A 17555-nucleotide genomic window follows, 5' to 3' on the forward strand; every position below is an offset into this window, starting at 1 on the left:
GCCCCGGGCATGGGGCAGGGGGGGGGCTGCTTTCTCCCCCCCCCGCACTCAGCACCACCTTGTAACCTGGCCCCACTGCCAGGGGGCGGGTTACAAGCCGGTGCTGAGCATGGGGAAAAGGGGCCCCTTGCCAGCCCCATGGCCAGTGCCCCGTGCTGCAGCCACCTGCAGCCTGCATGAGGCTGCCTGTGCCTGCTCCAGACAGCCCCGCATGGTCTACGAGCACCTGCAGCAGAGAGTGCTGACCATGGGGCAGGTGAGGGGCTGCTGTTCCCCATGCTCAGCACCAGCTTCTTCACTGCCAGCAAGCAGGGGGTCAGGGCTGTGCGTTGCCCCCTGCCTGTACCACGGGGCTGGAGGGCACTGAGTGTGAGCGGGCAGGGATCCAGTGGGAGCCTGGGGCCTGCACTGGTGTCCCAGGACCAGTGCCTGTGGGGCCCAGAGCAGGGTAGCAGGAGCGTGGGGTCCTGGCTGGCAGGGGCTCTATGGAGCCAGGCCAGCTCCCCCCTCTCCCTGCTGGTGCAACCCAACCCAGCTCCACAGACCCCTGCCAGCCTGAGCCCCGCTCTGGGCCCCATCGGTGCTGGCCCTGGGACATTGGTCCCAAGATGGTTACCAGGGGGCGGGGCACCTGTCAAGGGGTGGGGCAGCTGTCAAGGGGCAGGGCTACCCATGCAGCCCTCCACAGCCTGCCAAAACTAGGTAAGCGGCCCTCTGCCTAAAATAATTGCCCGCCCCTGGTCTATCACCTCACCTCTCAGCCTTGGGTCCTCAGAAAGGCTGTTCATAAACTATTACATAAGTCAGTACAGAATCCTATGAAAGGCACATAATCTATGGATTCCAGCTCTTGGGATGGGTCTAGATACATAGGGGCTCCACAACATAGGTGATCCATAGGGCAGGGGAAAGCCTGGGCTACATTCAGAGTCCAGCAGCTTAAAATACCAAAGATTTGAGCAGCTGGGCCACCTGACAGCATTCAGCTAAGTGACCAGTAGGAGGTCTTGGTGAGATTCTGTCACAGGGGCCAGTTTCTTGATACGGTTCAGAACCTAAACCCCAGATTATGAAATATCTAGCTATTGCTCCCAGTTAAACCTTCTACTCCCATCCTCTTCCATCAATCAATTTGGAGTCCACTTGATTCTTTCCTTCCCATTCTTTCTTTATATTAACAATATATTCCTGGAATTAAATTTTGAGTTTTGCATTGTCATAACAGATAAATATCAAAGGCAAAGTGTGGTTGGCCTTGGAATAGGAGTAAATATTGAGGGCACAGATTTATTGTACTTTTAGGTTTACGAAGTGTGTAGCAACTAGCTGTTAAATATAGGGAATATAGGAAAAGAGATTAACCAAAGAAAGATGTCAAAATATATATAAGTAGGCCAATACTTAAAAAGAGAAGGATCCTGAAGTTAGTCACCTAATTAACCTGATTTTCAGAAGTGCTGAGCATTAAGAACTCCGATCTTATTGTGACACTTGGAAAAAATGCTAAGTATATGGACTTACTGGACAAACTACTGAAGCATTAACTATAGACCTAATTAATTGTATTGAAGTTGACTGTAAAACTTGCACTGACTTCAATTGGCACAGAGTTAAGCCAATGCCAAGAACTTTTGCAAATCCCACCTAATTTTAGGAATCCTTTTTCTAAAATCTTGGCCAGATCGCATTGCCCGCAATGCGGACAACAGCAGCCAATGGCCATCACAAAAAAATAATTCTCTTAAAATCAGAGTTCAAGTTTTTTTAATTAGTAGCATGAAACTATATGTAATAAAAGGGTCATTTTTCTCTACTAATATACCTTCATTATTAGGTAAATAGTTTGTTATACTCCAGGTTCAAGCACACAATAAATATTAATAGTTTGCAAGAACACCAATGTTAACAAAGTAGTCTTTGTTACAACAACCTTTTGTCCCTTAAAATACTAAATACTAACTTACATGTTGAGTGCACACATTAATAAATACTTCAGTTAGTTCTCAATTCATTTATGCTTTAATATGATTAAGCAATGGCCAGTGCTGCAATAGTTTATACAGGCACATTTAAAATATTGTTGAAATGTGTTTTATCCAACCTGTGACATGTGCCTAGACTTTCTCCAGTATGGGGTTTTTCCATTACTTTTTTTTTTTCAATACTGTAGTACGCAAAAGAGTTACTGAAATAGCCAGCTATACAACATCTGGGAGACAAAACACACACAGGAAAATACAGCAGAAGAGGAAGATTCATGAAAACAGGAAACATTAAGAGGAGAATGAAAATATGTCAAAACAAAGGAGGTAATAGACTGTCAGGGCGAATAAGTTCACCAATCAGCAGAAGTTCCTCAAGAGCCTTCAGAGACCGGTAAGGTGACGTACCCCATTCCCTGCACAAAAGAACAGCAACCTTTTTAACCTCCATTTTTCACACACTCTATGGTGGTCTCCCTATAAACATGCCAGTTTTGCCCTAGAGAGATCAATTATTTTACCTCCGTTTCTGCAGCATGTCCTACAAGACAATAGGAAACACACGTATTTAAAAAATATGGTTACTATCGAAGCAATATGACTTTGTTAGTTGTTCAATGCATGTTTAGAACTAGGCAAATACTTCAAAGAAAGACATTCACAAATGCCCAAATTTCTCATGTCTAATTCAACTGTGTCCATAGCCAGCTCATCAATGTCCACACGAATATATGGGAAACGGCTGGTTTTTTCTGCATTGCCCTTACATTCACGTGTGGGTGAGAATATTCATTTTGTATCATTTGCCTTTCCTCATTTTATTGTTCTGAATGGTTCGGTTATCCAATCAGAGAGCTGAAACAGTATGCTGTGACTTGGTAACCAGTCATACATCCTAATAAGAAATAGCAAATATTCAAAACAAATACTTTGTAAACAACCCATGGGCAGAACTCTGTTACCCAAACTGGTCAGTTAATACCTCACAATGACTAAAACATTTGCAGAAATCAGGACATAGTGCAACATGAGGAGCTGTGAAAGCAAAGATCATTCTGCAAGAGATTACATAGGCTTTACAGCCTGTCAAAGCAAAGGTTCAGCCTGCCTTTCGAGCAATAGAGGAAGCCTTCAGACAGAAGAAACCTTTGTCAAACTTTGTCTACTCTTGCATCTTTAGCCTAAAAAGAAGCTAGATATCCTTTGTACAAAAAAACCCTCCTTGTATGTCTTTTGTCCCCTCGGTCTTATCCTTACAAAAAAACCATCCAGCAGAATTTGATTAGAAGAGTTAGGAATCTCATTGCTGTTTAACCAACCAAAATCCTGCTCATGAAATATGAATAATTTGGAGGCAATTTAAATAATAATACTTCAGTGGAACTTCACCAGTACTTTAACATTCATACCAAAAAAGATCAGTTGTTCCCACTTCTCAGCATAGAATTTCTTAGATGCCAAGGACAGTTAGACACCTTAGGTAAGAAACTTAATGCCATTTGTGCCTAAGGAAATCTTCCCCTATTAGTACTGGGATAAAATGTCATCTTTAATTACTAAGACTTTGGGGCTTTTAAAATTATTTCATCTATACAATAAAGTATATTTACAGGTGCACTGGAAAGTATCAACTAATTAAAATCCAATGTACATGTCAGAAATGAAAGAAATATGTAGTGACACAATTTTATTTTTGCTTCTCTATTGTATTCCAAACACACTCATAGTTATTAGGTTATGACAGCAAGGGTTTATTAAGTCAAGCAAATATTCTATGATCAATGACCTCAAGAGACACAAACAAAAGGCAGAAGTGAAGAAAGGACATCCAAACCTGGTAGACTGTGTGCGCGTGTATAACAAGCAGTCTTTATGCCCTGGGCCGCATCAGCAGCCACCAACTTTGCACCTCCTGCAAGTCAGCTGCCAAAGCTGGTGCACCACTCACCCCTACTTAAACACTAATGGGATTTCTATACCACTTACACAGCTTGCAAAGAATCCAAATTATATGAAAAGCAGACAAACAAGTAACTGGGATGCAAAGTATAAATGAAAAGTTAGAGGGCCTACAAAGGTAATTCTTTGTTGCAAAATCCTTTACAGTACATCTGTGTGACCTGGACTATAAGTGATTATGGCACTAGCCTTAGAGGAGACAAATAATCTCCAACATTTTACAATGGGATCTGGTTTAACTGGTTAGTGAATGAATATTTTATCCATGTCCAACCCACCACTTCTTTAATACAAGTTAATTTTTAATTCCATTTATTGGTGGGTTTTAATTACAGTGCAAAGGTTAGTTTGTGCTGTGCCATGGAATTAATGCATCCAACTCTTTGAAGAGCTCCTGTATATTGGGACTGTGCCTAGCTACCCTGGACTTGGAACATCCTCAAAGGAGCCTGGTAGACAATCATCATCCTTAGATTATTTGAAAGAACTGGCCTTACAGTCCCTTTGATAATAAAGGATGAGGGTGCTCAGTGCCTTGGAAATTGCCCTTGGAACTAGAGAGAGAATCTTGAGCAGCCTCCAACAGTCAGCAACAATCACTTGCCAAACCTGCAACTCCTCTTCCCCTAGGCCCACAAAAAATGCTATATTAACAACTGTCCCCCTCAGGACCTAGCAACAAAGTTTTCATTTCGAAAGCATGCCATATACACACACATTCATCAACATGTATCCTCTGAAGGAGGAGCACCCCACGCTTTCTGAAATGGTCACCATTCTCCTGGTTAGGTGCAGATTATTTTTAGCCTCAAAGCACTGTACATGCTGGGTATTTTACATGCTTCCTCATCCCAGGGAATGCTGAGGGAACACTTCATTCAGTATTCTGCAGTTTGGATGCTTTGTGATAGAGGCATCTCCATTCGGAACATGATGTCCTGTCATTCTCTCAGGTATACCATTTTGCTTTACAGTGGTAAGGCATCTGGTATACTGAGATTTTGAATTAATTGAGCTCCATGGTGGCAGGGTCATACACAGTTTTACTTTGATATCAAAGTAAAGTGGCATTCGTTGACTTCTGTCAGGTTCCAAATAAATATGGACCTTTCAAACTGATTCTAGTCCAGGGCCGGCTACATCATCATTATCATATTACACACAGGCTAGTCCATCTCTGAATGAAGATCCTCACTATAATCCATGAAACAAGGAACAACCCCTTCCCAAACCAAAAGTCCAGTGTTAGTTGCAAAAGCTCTGCCCTGAATTCACATGCACACACACATGCACGTGCACACACACACACACACACACACACACTTCAGATGTAAAAATCCAAAGTATGCATGACCACTCTGATCAGTATAACTGAATTGTAAAGTAGAGCAATATTTTACTTGTGTTCTGACTGGACTGTGGGTGAATTGCATCCCTGGCCAAAAATATAATTTATAAAATGCTAGTTGCAACCACTACCTGAAAGGTTTTTCTAGCATAAAGCATTGATCATTCCCCCCACCAAAACAGAGAGAGACGTTTGCAAAAAAATAAGAATAATAATAATACTTGCCTAATTACATACAGTGCTGCATGACTTCACAGGGCAAAGCCTTTCTTTAAGATCTTAAGACCACCCACCAGCATAACACATGGCCTGGAACCTGAAGTGAATATCTGAACAGGGGTCTCAGCATAAGGATGGGAGGCTGACAGTTTTGCCTGGGCATATGCAAACGTTTGTTTCTACGGGAATCAAAGAAAAATTAACTCTTTGTTTTGTCTGATTAGTTAATCATTTGTGCAAGTTGAGGCTTAGTTGGTAAAATATAAAGAAATAAATCTTAAAAACCTGTAGCATAGGACTATTATTTTCACTGTGCAAGCCTGGTTCAGTAATCACGTTTTTGGTGTTTTATGTACGGATGTCGCTCAAGAATAGGACAACAAGGGCTTTGTTCAACTTGATCATCTCATCAAACAAGGCAAAAAGAATAAAAGTTGGGATGCAAGACTAAATGAATATGATCTGAATGCATATTTGTGTTACATCTAATACAACCAGCATCATAGATGAACAAGATCAAATAAATGGTAAAACCTGACAAAGAGAAGAATAGATGGTATGTGGAGCCATCTGTTTTGGAGGACACCCAAATCTGTCTGAATCTGCAAGGCCAAACTACCAGCTATTCTAAGATCCTCCATTCCAAGAGTGGCCTAATACGCATCTACACAATCAGCTTCTCTCACCATCACTTTGGCTGCAACTTTTTTGTGCAATTAAGTAATTTATTCCTTTCTTCATCCTCCTGATTCTAATGAATCCAAGCCACAAACAAGCCCCAGTTGCTCCTATTCAAGGAGTCTGATTGCATCTGGCAGTAATTGCTGAAAATCCTGAAGAGGAAACAGGGAAGGAAAGCATATTGTTTGTGGGGGTAATAGGTGAAGACCTGCCTCTCTTGACCTATAATACATTAGTGTCAGTGAACATTTGGCAGCCTTCAGATGATTAGCAATGAAGATGAATCAAGCAAAAAAGAGGTAGAAATCTGCCTCATCTGAATCGCCAGAACTGCATAAATTTGCATGTTGATTAGCTGTTCTTTTGTCTGTGTTCCTAATTATTATGACACATTATGTCTTCATCATGCAAGATTCTGATCTGTCTTGTTCAAAATGCATGTAGAAAAAAGTGCTGTTTATTGATTCAACATGTAACTTTAATTTTTATGTTTGCTTTAATTAAATACATATTTGATTGCCTTTGACTGGTGTCTCAGATTTTTTTAACTCATATTTACTTCATCTTGTTGACAAACAAACAGGTAACCTTTCTTTATTCTCAGATCACTTGCTGATTAAAATCCCCCCTCCTTTCTCTCACACCAACCTTTGCTTCCTTGTAGAGCAAGGATTACCAAAAAAAAAAATCATTATATAACAAACGAGGCGCACAGCATTCATGGTATCTACAGGGCTAAGAAGAAATGCGAGGACCGTAACAATGTTATGATAGCAAAACAATATTTGTATTACAATGTCAAGGTAATTTTCTTATACCGTAGATTCATTAGCAAGAAGGCTAAAAAAAAGTCCCTGGATACAAAGACAATTTGTTTTGCAGGCTTACTTACTAAGGGGTTAGATCCTACTTTGTTTAAGGCAATTTATTTTTTGCCATTGGTTTCAGTGATAGCAAGATTACGCTCAAAGGGCCTGATACAAAGGCATGTGAAGTACTCACAACCCCACTGATTTGCCTGCATGGTTCCAATATTCAGCTGGTTTTATAATTTTGTTCCTAGTCACTAAGAAGTTTGCATTGGAATCTATTCCTGATTATAGTCATGCAAAGAAGTGTTTTTTTCCAGTTTTGTGGCCAAATAAAAATTATAATTTAGCATTGATATAAAACAACATTTTCAAAATCTTTTCAGTGGACGCTTCTACACATGCCACTATGGCACTGCTGTTACTGCACCTAAATGACAGCGCAGTACCAACCCGTATTGTGCCATGCCAGCGGCACATGGTTATTTTTAGCTGCTACGTCGCCGTAGCAACATGCTATACTGCGGGAGCATGTTGCTACGACAACATAGCTGCAGTGTCATGGTTTGTGCCTGCCAGTGCTACATCCTCATAGCGCATTGCTATAGTAATGTAGCGTCACATGTAGACACGCCCAATGACTCAAAAAATATTTCAGGTTGAATGAAATATTTTGTACAAACAAAAATATTATGCCAGATGTTATAATATCATTTGGTTATAAAAGTAAAGTAAATTTAGAAATTAAACCTTGTTTGAACTGAACCATCAAAATGTTTCATTTTGAAAATGTTGTAGCAAAACATGTAGCTTTTTTGGAATTTTTCCAGGTTCTTCAACTAGAACAATTCACCTTAATGTTTCATTTGACTCAAAATTACATAATAAATGGGGGAAAAAGTTTGGGACACAAAATTTTCCCAGCTGTATTCTCTAGTAAGTAAGATTAGTTTGTCTTCATGAGTTGCTTGGTTAGTTGTGGGCCTGGTTACTGAGTCCTGGATTGCTGGTGATGGGGGACACTGGATTCCCATAGATTTTTTTGTTTGTTTAAATGAAAATCACCACACTGCCTGAGGCAATTTTGGGAACACCTACATGTTTTCTTAAAGCTTAAAAATAGCTATTTAGTAAGCTGGTCATTTATTTTTACCATAAATCGTGACCAAGTCCCTTTCCATTTCAAACAGCACATGAAAAATATTAATTTTCTAAAATCTACCCCTTGTGAAAATAAGTCTGTAACCTATCAATATTTCTCTAATGCTGGACATATGATAGTCAGTATACAAACGCACATTAAAAGATTCTAGAAGAAAGAAACACTGTATATTCAAGCAACTGATTTAGTCTTTATTTTTAACCATTTCACTGTTGTAAATCCGACTGAGATTTGAAACAACAATGCCTACAGTTATTCACAGATCATGGCACATGATTGGCTATAGGCATAATCAGCTGCTTAGAACCCAGTAATCATCTTGAAAGTCAGGTAAATATAAATCCATATTCAGAGATGATGATCAAAATGTTTACTAAATATGTAAATATCTGAATACAAAGGCTCTGATAAAGCCATGGAAACAAGGAAAGAAGTGGTCATGCTTATGTGTTTAATAATCCTTAGGCTATGTCTACATGGTAAACTTGCTGTCTGGCACCAGTGCTCTCAATTACACTGCATTGCTCCATGTAAGCTGCCTATTGCTGGTAGCAGTGTAGCCACATCCATGCTGTACTTTGGCTCAGTTAATTAAAATTGTCAATTACCCCATTCATATGCTAATAACTCCTCCCACATGCCTCCTAGTGGCAGCTACAATGCTTCTGGAATAAAAGGCAGACCATACAGAGCAGTATATCATGCTGGAGGGTAGGGTACCACTGCCAGTAAGTTTGTCATATAAACATAGCCATAGGGATAGATGGCAACACGCAACCTCCTAGTTGAGTATAAATTATAAGAAGCACTGTTGACCACTCACACTATGTGGACTTCAGGCAAACAGGGAAGCTGATAGATCTAAAATAGTCATACCTCTGATTTCCATTCATCCCTGGAATTAACTTGTTTGAACTATGAAACTAATGTGATCTCCATACTTCATACCACAACAAATGGTGAGCCAAGGAAGTGTGAAGATGACAGATGTTGCCAGACATGTTCATACAAAACTGTTTCAGTAAAGAGATCAAATCCTGAGTGGGAGCAGGTGGGGTGATAAGGAAGAATTTCTATAAAAGTCTAAAATGTACTGTCTTTAAAAAAGCTGGTCTTCAAAAAAGTGATGGAAAGCATCACTACAAGAACCTATTTATAAGATTCTACTAACAAGCAAAGACATGGTTTTAACTCACATATGTAATGTAACTCAGCACCATTAAGAAACATCAACTGCAAATCAAGAGAAGACCCTATACTTTTGTCCCCTTCAGTAATGTTTTCCCACAAAAGGAACAAGAGCCCTATCTTTATCTTCAAACTGCCATTAAAATCCTTCTGAAAGAGGGTTATATATAAATTGCACTAAATAGAAATGAAAGTATTCACTAGGGATGTGCGAAACAGGCCCTATTCAATTCAGATTTGGCCTAAATCAGGGACAGAGGTTCAATTCGTTGATTCAGATCACTGTCCCCGATTTGATTCAGCCGAATCTGAATCTGAAGGTTCGATGCCAATTCGGAGAATCAGCGATTCGGCCATAGACACAGCTTTAAATGTTTTTTCTACATACCTCAAGGTACCAGGTGTGGCTCATGAATGCTGCGAAGCTGTGGCAGATGGAGAGTCCCACAGGAGCATGGCAGGGGGGTCCCCCCGTTTGCTCAGTGGTGAACCCGGAAGTGGACCGGAAGTACTTCTGGTCCACTTCTGGGTCTGTCGGGGAGTGCGTGGGGGGCCCTCCACATGCTCCCCGGTGAACTCAGAAGTGGCCCAGAAGTGCTCCTGGTCCACTTCCGGTTCTGCTGCCGAGCGCACTGGGGAGCTCCCCCACACTCCTGTGGGACGCTCCATCCGCCCCACAACTGCAGCATTCATGAGCCGTCTGCTACCTTGAGGTATGTAGAAAAAACATTTAAAGCTGTGTCTATGTCCGAATCTCCAAATCAATTCAGAGGGTTCCAATTCGATTTGGAGAGACTAAAGGGTCTCCTGATTTGATTCAGATTCATAGATTTGGCCACCAAATCAGGCTGAATTTCCACCAAATTGAATCAGCAACTAAAGCTTTGCACAGCCCTAGTATTCACCAGTAGGTTTGCTGATCAGGATTTCTAATCCATGGCTGAAACAGAACCTTTTACCTTTGAAAACCTAGTTGTTGTGGCTTGAACTGGTAGCACGGTGTCTTCCTCACACTTCTCTCTATCACAACTCCAGCATCCAGATCATCCATGAGAATTAAATCAGGAAAGAGTCAGAGACACCATACCTTCACCAAAATAGCTAACAGTTCAGTCAGGGAATACCTTTCCTCTACAAATATGTAACAGCCTACCCCTAAAGAAACCCACCAAGAATATATTGGTCCACCCCAACTACTGCCATTTCCAGTCCTCCTGTTCCTAAGCAAGCTCATGGAGAAACTAGCCAAGACAACTACAGTCTCGCATAATTTTAGACGTGGTACAATCTGGTCTAATTAATACCAGGACATGGATCTGAAATCACATCTCTTAGGGATTTGAAAGTTCCATCCTATCCTGGTGATGATGACCTTGCCTTAGGTCATGCTTTTTGTCATTTCTCAAGTGGACTACAGTAATATGATACATTTAAGCATGGAGCCTTCCAGACTTAGGAAACTCCTTCTAATAGAGAATGCTGGACTGTACACCTTCTTTGTGAGAAAGGAATGCACAAGTGCACTAAACCTGACCTCCACTCCCTATACTAGGTGTCCATAGCATTTTTAATCAAATTCAAGATCTTCATTGCTAGCTTCAAGAAGCTTCATGGACTGGGCCCAGTATAGGTCTAAAATATTGTTTCAAACTCCCAGGTGAAATATGTGGTCAACAACTATGCTCCTCTAGCACCAGAGAATTCCCTACCATTAGAGTAAATCTCATCTGTGCAGGGGACTTTTTTCAGAGGCCAGTCTAAGACAGTCAAAAGTATTGTCCCCCAAATTAGGGCCCAACACAAGCCTCAGTACCTTCCACTCCAAACATAAGTGCATTTCTTTGACTTTCTCTATATAAAACACATTGCACACTTTTTTAGAACAATCAAACACCTAAAAAACTTACTAAATATAGAGATCCTACAGAACACATTTCTCCCACTGGAGAGAAAACAATAGTCATATCACTTAATACATTATTGAAAGGGGCTTCAATACTGTAATGACTAGCATGGCAAAAGAAACGATATAGAATAGCAGATTAGACAACTATTCTGGGCCCCTGGCCCATGATGGAGATGGAGACAGAGATGGAGCCCAGGGCCTGCTAACCAGCCCTAGTCCCTTGAACAGACTAGTAATAGTAAAGGAGGCCTTAAATAAAATAGCTACCCACCACAAGTGCAGGTGGTGATTTACAGGCCTGGGGCAGAAGTAGAGGGCCAGGTGACAAATTAGAAACTCAAAGTCAGGCTCTAGCACAGAAGGGGTAGTCTGGCTGTAGGAGCTGCAAGAGGCAGAGCTCCAGGGAGGAGCTGGTCCAAGCTGCCTACAGAGGGACGACTTTGTGCCACAGAAGAGTGGAAGAAACCCAGCACCTCAAACAACAAGAGGTATGTACCCCAAGCCTTTGTGTTGGGACTACCACAATATGAGATTAACCCTGACTGGAGAACCTTTTGTTTTGGGAATGGCACTCATGCTGTGATCTATGTTTATGCTGGAGGATTGGAGACTACTGGGTGCTGCAGGAGTACCCAGCACAGGGCACTTTCAGGGCCTGAAGCCCAGTGGGAAGTGTGAGGCAGAAACCCAAACACTGCAGAAAAAGGACTGCTGTGTGCTGCAGGACTAAGCGTCTGGTGGCAGAGACTGGTAGGCAGGGGGAGGAGGTGCAAGCCCAGAGCCCTGTAGAGTGCTTAGGGGCATAGAGCCTAAGGGGGAAGCTGGGTCTGGAAGTTTGGGTTTCTAGTGCAGTGGACCTTGAACAGAAAATCTCAGCTAGATTAAAGTGGACCAAAGTCAGAGGGGACCTCAGCTCAGACAAGGATCTACCTCCAAAATCCACTCCTGCCTCCTAGGGGCAGCTTTCCTATAAAATTATAACATCATGGCATAGCAGGCCAGATAACAATGGGAGACAGGGCCTGAGAGGCCAGAGGGGATAACTAGGTGGTGAGCCAGGAAGAAGACCTTGCTGCTCCAATGCTGGGCATGTTACACCACATATTAATATAATTTGTATTATTTTCATTTTGTCTTGCTATGTTCAATCTCCAGCTCAACCTACAAACACATGCCAGAGGCTCACACAATTAATCCTTGAAGACCCCTTCCAGGAGTGCCTACCCACCCCGCCTTCACCCTGTCCTCCTCAAGCTTCCCATCATCCTCCCCATTTAAAAAGCCTCCTTTCCCTAACCAATTAGGGAATTTATTTATTTTGAGAATCTCTCTCTGCCACAGGACAGTATGTATGACAACAAAAAGGGGTCCATTTGTTGCTTGCCTTGCATTGCCTCACTCTGCCTACATACCAGCTGCATACAGTGCAGCAGAAGTTTCATTCTGAAAACCTAGACAAGCAGTAGTGCCATCTAGAGTAGAGATGATACTAGTCCAGCAAGACCCTCTAGTAGCTTGCTGAAGTCTAAGTGCTAAGCACAAGATGGCTGGGCAGAATAGAGTTATTATGGCTGTAGTCAAGGCACAGCCCACACTTAACCTGGACCTGACTAGCACATATGGAAATCTGCATAGATGTAATGGTCTATTCAGGCTCTTTATTGTCCCTATGTACATTATGTCTATTTAAATAAAGAATCTGCATACAATCTGTAGCACCCAAGCTTTCCAGCATAGATATTACATTATCATTAAAATTGTGATTTTTTTTTTATACATTATACTCGGTGTATTAAATGAGCTTTAAAAAGGATGATGACAAGCCATTTGGCCTTTAAAATTGTATATTCTTGTCTGGAATGTGATCCCTAATCCAACTAAGGCATTTTTTTTAAATTGATCCTTCAAGCACTGATTTTTTTTTTTTTAAGAAGCACTTAATGTAAATCCTATATCCAAATACTGAGCCAAGCAGAGCACACTAAGCTTGTGAGATCTGACAGGATCACAGCAGAAGTTGGTAAGGCTGTAGGCCACACTTCCAGGAAGCATATGGAAACCAGCTACCATAGAAAAAACATGTAATATAATGAACAGCAATATTAAGTACTCTGCTGAGGAGCAATGTTCACTGAAATTCACACTAATTAAATTAATATGGTAAAAGTCACTTGTTAGAAAAGCTCTCCCCTCCCCAGGATAGGGTCCTTAGTAATGCCAGGCTATGACCATTATTAAATATCCCCATAGAAATGAGGTGAGTCTGACAGCTGTGGGGTTTGTTTGCTTGCTTGTAATTTAGTAACTGTAATAAACTACTATATTTTTACATTTAGGAGAGGTAAAGCCCTAATTTGTATAAGCCTATACAAAGATTTTGTATTATATGACTGTCAAGTAGGAAGGGAGTATTCTTAAAATAATATCAGTATATTGGCACAACCCCAAGTGTGTACACAGTTATATTGGTATGACAAAGGTACTTTATAAATTATAAGGTAATTGCCTTGCACAGGAATGCACGTTATACATGTATAACTGTATCACACTAAACAAATCATTCCATATGAACTATGCCACTATTGTTAAAGCAGTACAAGTCTTGTACAGGAACTACCTGCTACCAATGTTTCTTCTTGGCTAGGGACAGAAGTTACACATTAACTGGTTTAAGTCTTCAGAAACCAGTTTAAACCTGTAACAGAACAGAAGTTCAGTGCACATAAACCATTTTCAAAATGGCTGAAACTGTTTTAAGATGAACCTGGTTGACCAAAATCAATTAAGTCTGATACTACATTCAAACCGGTATATGATACTTCTGTCCCAGACCCCTTCCTGATTCAAGTTAAATCGGAGTCCCTCAGCATCCCAGCATAGACTGTATGTTCACTTCCTCTTCCTGCGGCCCCCAAGGTTTCTGGGATTTGCAGTCCAAACCCACAGTAGCTCAACTCTGCAGGGCTGCTCATTACTTCATCTTCATGGTTTCAGGTGCCTCTCAGATTTGTAGTCCATGATCACAGCCAGCAGGACTCCACAGGGTTGTTCCCTTCTGTTCAATACATGCTCACTTCAGAGAAAGGACTATTCTTGTTCAAGCTTTTATGAATTCAATGCCACTACTTTTTTCCTTCACTCACCTCCTCAGCCTGGCAGGAGCTGCCCCCACCCAGGCAGACTGAATTGATTCAGACTCAGGCTTTTTGACTATGTGTACTTACTATGTGTACTTAGTCCTTGAGGGAGACTATGGAAATTTGTTGCAACTACAACCTCCTATAGTGCTTGTAGGGGTGTCTTCACTGTATTCCCAACTGGCATCCCTTTATTACCCCCTCAGTCCCAACCACACCGCTGTACTTTTGACTCAAAAACAGTTGACCCTGTTTTTCATTTGGCCCCCCTCTTTGAGGAGGTGGCCATGTTTTGATGTGTGGATTATTTTGTACACTTTTCATCCCCCCCTGGCAGGTCAACCAGGTTAACACCGTTTATGAAGGGGCAAGAGCAAGCATGGATGCAACGGGAGGGAGTGGAGAGCGTCATTTCTGGAGCTGTTGCCATATAAGGATCGACGCGCCGAGAGAGAAGGGGAGCAGTGGGACATGAGGTCTGGGAGATAAGGGTTATTTCTTGTAGGTCTGGGTTTATTTCTGGGTTATTTCTGGGAGGTCTGGGTTATTTCTTGTAACCCCGGGGGTTACAAGAAATAATGGCCACAAGCTAGCAGAGAGCAGATTTAGATTGGACATTAGGAGGAACTTCTTCACAGTTCGAGTGGCCAAGGTCTGGAACGAGCTCCCAAGGGAGGTGGTGCTCTCCCCTACCCTGGGGGTCTTCAAGAGGAGGTTAGATAAGCATCTAGCTGGGGTCATCTAGACCCAGCACTCTTTCCTGCCTATGCAGGGGGTCGGACTCAATGATCTATTGAGGTCCCTTCCGACCCTAACATGTATGAATCTATGAATTTATGAATCTATAAGGGAGAAGGGGAAAAAAAGAGAAGAGAAAGGAATGATGAAGGACCCGTCGGAGAATCTGCGGAGAAACTAAAGTTGGTCGCTGTGGGAGCGAGAAGGAACTAAGAGAGGGGCAGATCCCCAGGAGGACTCCGAGGGACGTGGAATATCCATCCGCAATAGTAAAAAAAAAAGGATTTTTATAGCAAACTCTCCTCCTATGGTAAAGACTGGTTCTGTTTAGTCACCAAGAGGATTCAAGTTTACAAGTTAAAAAAGAAGACTAATTAGTGACTCTGACATAAAAAAAAGAGAAACAGATTGCATGCAGGGAGGCCTGAAAAAATAAGATTGCTCTTAAAATTGGGGGACATTGAACCAAATAAAAGAAAAAGAAGATCCTAGGGAAGAGTTAGCCCATTAATACCAAGTTCAGTTCAGTCGTGTTTTAACTGTTAAAGAGTAGAGTCACTCCCAGTAAGAAGAGTTACAAAGTTAATACTTTAAGGGATGCAATGAATATGCTCAGTTTGACAGGTGTGGAACTTAAATGAATGTTGTAAGAGCAAAATAAAGAAAAGTCAATGATTTAAACAGACTGTGCTTGGATATCTAACTTCAAGCTCGGTTGTATATACGAATAAGCGGATCAGCTGATATATAGCTCTTGCACGCAATCACCATTAAAAGGTTATAATAAGGGCAAGCTAAAAAAAAATAACCCTCCTGACTAATAATATTTAAAATTAATATTGATATTAATAATAATAATATCAAAGACGTGGTAGGCCGGAAAGTCGGGGCATACTGACAGTTCATGACACAGCGGCAACCACAGGTAAAGGCACCATAAGCAAAATCCCTACACCTTTCATCAGCGATCTATCCACAGTGTTTTATTTTTAAAGAAGAATTTCATGGCTATAGGTGCATTCTGTCATTAAAAGATTTGCAGACATATCAGAACTGCACAAAACTCAATAACTTTCATTTTAAAAATAGACTATAGTTGGAGGTAAAAAGCTTTGATATCTGTGAAGCAAAATGCTTCAAAAAGAAAAAAAACTCAATGTTTTGGAAATACATATTAAGTAAAGGTGTTTTGTTTTTTGCATGCGTTTCTGGTGGGTTTTTTTTTTATTGGACACAAATCTCTGAGCCTGGATCTCTACCTCTGGAGAACATTACTTCCACAGTCCAGATAATTGTTCTTCCTTCCAAAAGGTTAGGAGATAGTAAGTAGCTCCACCATTACAGCACTCAGGTAATGAAAGGTTTAGTTGTCTCTAGAAAGAATGCCTCTTTTAGTCACAGATTATTGTTTGTCATATTCCTTTGTTTGCCATTGTAATCTCTGTAGTCATTCCCATTGATAAACAAACAAGTGAAAAGATGCAATGAGGTGTAAGAATAGATTTGCACAGGGCAGACAACTGAACATTTAATTTATTTACCTCTCCTAACAGATACCTGGGGTGACATTTATTAATAAACGGCATTATCAGGTGTCTGATATGTAGCTCACAGAAATTAATTACCCAGCCCATGGTAAAACCATAACAAGCCTGCAGTGCTGTAACATTTGTGCTAATTGAAAATGAGATAAGTGCTGTGGGTGCAATTTGCATTCAATGCAGTGTATTAATTATCTTCAGTTCTCTTCATGATAAATATACCTGACTGAAACACTCTGCTAATTTACAGGGTAATAGAGTCATAAGTGGATTCCCTTAGGTGACCAACTAAAGGCATCGGGCTCTTCGCAACATCAAGGCCTTAGTCTTTTCCAAGCACTTAAATTGGCTAGCAAATGTTATATGATTTTCTTCAGACTGAGTTGAAAGTACACAGCAGTAAACTCTTATTATGACCTATTCTATATTCAATATGAAATTAGAAAAAAAATAACACTTTTCCATTTCATAAAGTTAAACAAGATACATTTCAATCCCCTTAATGACACACCGCAAAGCTTGATGTTATCCCCACAAAGAAGGGACCCGTTTTTTCCCCTCATTCATTTCAGTGTCATATTATCTTGCAATTTAATTACATTTTTTGTGTGGAATATAAATTAATTGACTCTTATAATACCAGTAATGATCAGGAAAATACAGATTTAAAGATACTGTGTAGTTCCAGAAGATTAAAGCACTAATTGTTCCACTCTCACTGACTATGATTTATACAGGGATCAGGTTACAAAACCAATATGTGCTCAGGTCAAAGCTCCGTGGTACTACCGTACAATTAGGAATAATGCTTTTATAAATGGGCCCAATAATGCAAAAGCTCTTCACTAATCCTGGCCTCTTTAAACCAGAGTTCATGCATTGTCT

This window comes from Alligator sinensis, unplaced genomic scaffold (assembly GCF_000455745.1).
Source record: "Alligator sinensis unplaced genomic scaffold, ASM45574v1 scaffold1277_1, whole genome shotgun sequence".
In the NCBI taxonomy this organism is placed as follows: Eukaryota; Metazoa; Chordata; order Crocodylia; family Alligatoridae; genus Alligator; species Alligator sinensis.